Source organism: Arachis stenosperma, chromosome 3 (genome assembly GCF_014773155.1).
Source record: "Arachis stenosperma cultivar V10309 chromosome 3, arast.V10309.gnm1.PFL2, whole genome shotgun sequence".
Lineage (NCBI taxonomy): Eukaryota > Viridiplantae > Streptophyta > Magnoliopsida > Fabales > Fabaceae > Arachis > Arachis stenosperma.
In genome coordinates this window covers 70,067,349-70,072,051 of record NC_080379.1, presented here as the reverse complement: position 1 = coordinate 70,072,051, position 4,703 = coordinate 70,067,349, and positions in this window count along the sequence as shown.

Below are 4,703 nucleotides of genomic sequence, written 5' to 3'. Positions count from 1 at the left end.
CCCAAAATAATCTCAAAACTAAAGTGCAAAGATAAAGTGCAAAATGAAATAAAGTAGAGGAGACTAGAAGATAAATGTCTGAAAGTTCATAATAGAGGAGACTAGAAGATAAATGTTTGAAAGTTCACCACACATGCTATCCGCCGGTCACGAACGGTGACCTTCCCACACTTTAGAAACAAGCATCGTCCTCGATGCTACTACTGAAGCTTGGGATGGGGGTCAACAGTCACACCGGGCTGTGGCTCAGGCTCAGGCTGTGGTACTGGCTGCGAATCCTCAGGGGGCTGCTGGACCTCTGTGGTGGCCTGTGTCTCTGGGGGTGCACCCTGCTGAGTCGGCTCCTCAACATGCTCCTCCTCCTGATCCTGCTCATCGAAGGCGGGAGAATCCGAGAGCGGAGATAGCTCAATACCCTGTGAGACAAACACCTGATCTATGCGATCGAGACATCGCATGATACGACGATCGCTGCGCTCTATGAAGAGAAACAGGCGCTGTACTAGTAGGCATGTCAGCTCAGGTGCTGGCGGTGGTGGCAAAGGAACTACGACTGCTGAAGAAGAAGGAGCTGCCGCCGTGGAGGACGAAGGTCTAACTGCCTCTACGACCGTTCTAGCCCAAGAACGGCGTCTGGCCGGGGGCTTCTCGTACACCCAGCCACCCCATAAAATAGTAACCTCCTTGTCGTCGTCATCTGGGGGTGGTGATGTCACATCATCATCCTACCATGGAACATCGGCTAGCTCAGCCATGCTGGTGACCAGTGTAGAAAACGAAAGTAGGCCACGAATATGCGCTCGCCACATGCTATGCCGGATCAACCGGGAAAAATATACCTCCTTGCCCTCGATGACACAGCCAATTAGAACTAACATGTCCATCGGGATCTCAGAAAAATGAGTAGTGGGCAAGACATAGTGGATAAATATCTGCTGCCAAGTCCTAGCCTCTCTAGACAGATAAGCGAATAGCATCCCTTTAGGCTTCTTGTTGCCCGAATCCATTACCCATGGAGCATCTGGTGTGGCAATCACACGCTTAAGCACCTCATAATCAAAGGTCATACAGTGGATGGCTACCTTTTCCTGCTGTTGGGCACATGGGCCATCAGTGAGAGGTCGGCAAAGTAATGCCTCCCCAATGGCTACCTCAGTGATCAAGATCTCCCTACCCCGCAGGTGGACTGAATCAAGAGGGGCGCGAAAGAAGTTGCAGTAGAACTCTCTTACCCATGAAGTGTTTATCTTCCCCAAATCTCTATCAACAAAATCCAAGCCCAATTCTAGAATACGGGCGTTTATGGCACGCCTCACATCATTGGGAAGGTCCAACTTCTTCTCAATGTTCAGATTCGTCTTCCGATATTTAGGGAAGCGAAGCTCACAGCAGAGATTGGGAAATCTGGTTGGGTCAGTGGATGGTAGCAACTAATTCTCTTTGTCCACGTCATTCAGAGGATTTTTAGCATAGTTGGCATAATGGGAAGAGGTGGAAGTTTTAGAGCGCTTCCTTTTCTTTAAGGTAGTTTCTATGGCTTTTCCTTTTTCCGACATCCTAAAAAATAGATATGTGATATGATATAAGCAACTAGCCAAATAGATGTAAAGCACTCAAAGTAAGGCATATTCATGAAGTGAGTAAAGAAAAGAGAATTCTTGGGATGCAAGTAACAAAATTCAGAATGCAAATTAAGTCACAAGCCAATAATTTAAACCACGATTGCACAATGCTTATTCATGGAGCCTAAGAAACACCATATTCAAAAGAATGATTAAAGGAGTTATGTTCAAAACAACAGGAAGAAATCAGTTGGTTAATCAAGTTAGAATTAGAAATTAGGTCAAAAATTAGTGATATGACGGTTATTGGCTCAACAAAAGAAGCTCACAAAGTATAGAGGACAATCATGCTCACAATCATGAGGAAAAAACAGTCATTGATGATGAAATATGAAATTGCAAAAGAATCAATTTATTGAAAGCAAGTCATCAATTACTGATGTAGTCACGAGGTTTGCGATAGTTGGCATTGACATCATGAAAGTACACCTTGTGTAACCAAGACAAGTTAGAAACCACTTTGAGTGAAAACGGGTTACAAAAGTTGAATGAGCCAATAGTTGCAAAAGAAAGGACCATATTCAGAAAGATCCTCAAGTCAAATCAAATAGTGAATGAACACAAGTCAAAACATTTGATTATCTTGAAAAGTGAAAGCTTAAAATGGTTTAAAGCAAGTCACAGAAAACATATGAAACACGAAGAGCCGACCCAAAGTCGCCTACGAATTGAACTTGGTGTAACCAGTTGAATGTTCAATTTCAAAAGCAACAAGTTCAATTGTAGGTGACATGTTTAAAAATAAAGCAATTTCTAGAAATTTGGGCAGCATTCCCGCAGTAATTCAGACGTTCCTGGATAGTAAACAATAGCAAAAATCAGTCACATGAGCACATATCAATGGGCAAGTAAGTAAAAGATGCACATGACTCGGACAACATCAAGCAAACAAAACAGCAGTGAGAAGAACACAAAAGCAGAGCAACATGTAGCATTCAAATAGATAAACATAAATGGAGCACTTATCAGGCCTAGAATCCTCTAACCACATCCTAACTACCTAACCACAATTATTTCTATCTAGCCTAGCATGCAAAATTAACCAACTATGAATCTAAAATTAATGAACAAAATCAAAAAGTAAAAAAATAGTAAAGAAACAGAACAGTGAAGTGGGCTATGGAACCTGGGAGCAAAGGCAGGGGGAAAAGGAACTGGGAAATGGAATGGAGGAGGGGGCATAACCAAAATGCGGCCCAAGATCAGTGACGGCCTGCGAAGCAGGTGGCGGCGCAGGAAGCAGAAGAGCAAGACGGTGGGACAGTGAAACAGAGCAGCCCTGGTGTAGGGTGGCGATGCAGTGATGAGTGTGAATGGTGAAGAGAGAGAATGGAAGAAGAAAAAAGGGAAATGAGAGGGTTGCACAGCGGCTGTAAGGTCTGCCGGCAGTGACAGGGGCGCGGCAGTGAGAAAGGGGCGATGAGTGGGAGAGAGAAAAAGAGAATGGGGGTGATGGTGAAAGAAGATAGGGGCGATGGCGGTGGTTAGATGCCGGTGAGTGGTGATCGGAGGGGGTGGGATGGAGTGAGAGGGAGAAGAGGGAGAGACATTGGGGGTGGATGGGGGGAATAAGGTGCGCCTGCTCGAGTTCTTGTCCCGTCCTTAAGGTTATTCAATTTTAAATCGACGCGGACGCGCACAGCGCGCGTCCGCGTAAATTGGTGGATTTAGGCATGGACGCGGGAGCGTCTTGTGCGCTCACGCGTAATTGGGAAAATTGGTAAAGACGCGTGCATGTACTATAAGCGTCTGCGTGCTACGAATTGGGCTGAAGGCTTAGTGCTGGCCCAACGCCAGCATAACTCTCTGGAAAATATATTGGCTGGTGCCCGCAGCCTAGGGACGCGTATGTGGAATATACGCGTCCGCGTTCCTGGCCAACTAGTCTAGCAGCGCGCAAGCGCAATGTGCGCGCTCGCGTGCTTTCCCATAAAGGCGGAAGGATGCGTAGGCGTGTTGTGCACGTCCGCGTGGGACGAGTTGGGCTAAAAGCTTAACGTACGCACAAGAGAGGCCGAACTATCTGAAAAATGTATGGGCTGCATCCACTCATGGGCGCGTGCACGTACAACGTGCGCGCACGCCACCCCCTCTTTTTTTTTTCAAACAGCTTAAAATGCTCAAAAGCTCCCTATCAACACCTACAGCTCCTAACCAATCAAAAAGTATACAATTCACAAAAATTCATATTGATTTGAAATTTATTCAACTACTAACAAGCACAACATACATGTCAAAATTCTAACAATCAATTTATTAAAGCAACTAAAATGAAATGGAAAACTACCTACAATGGTAACTCAAATCACTTATTAATGAAATTTGTAAGAGAGTGGAAAGAGTATACCATGGTGGGTGTCTCCCACCTAGCACTTTTAGTTAAAGTCCTTAAGTTGGACATTTGAGAAGCTCATTGTCATGGTGGCTTATGCTTGTACTCATCCTTGAATATCCAAGGATCTTTGCTTCTCAATTGGTTGACAGAATTTCCAACCATCTTCACCAAGGTGGGGTGGGGTTCCACCCAAGATATGAGTTCCCATAGTTGGTCTTCATACTTCGATCCGAGATCCCATATCTTATTTTCGCACCCGTCTTTAAGTTGATCTTCATAATTTTTCTTTTTGGGTGATTGACAAATAGAATTCTCTTTAGCACTCCATGATACCCTTCTAGACTCATACAAAGTGGCATTCTTCCAATAGTGGTTCCTATACCTTGAAGCTTTGACCTTAACGAGCCTAATACCAAATTTCCAACCACTACACAATTCCTTCTTACTCTTAGTTCTACGAAGAGCTCTAAGTTGTCCATCCGTTTGAATTAAACCATATTCAAGTGAGAAAGTAAAGCTTGAAGATAAGAATTTTACCCACTTGAATGTTGTGTAGGATGGTGACTTGGGAAGGAGAGCCTCCCCACACTTAGACAATGCAAGGTCGACTTCTTTATGCTCTTCTTTGACTATCTCCACCTTTTCCAAAGCTTGTTCAATTTCAACCTTTTTCCCTTTATTACTTGGCATGGTGTTGTCTTCAGGAACTTCGATTTCTTGCCCAATGGGAGGTGATTCCATTTCGA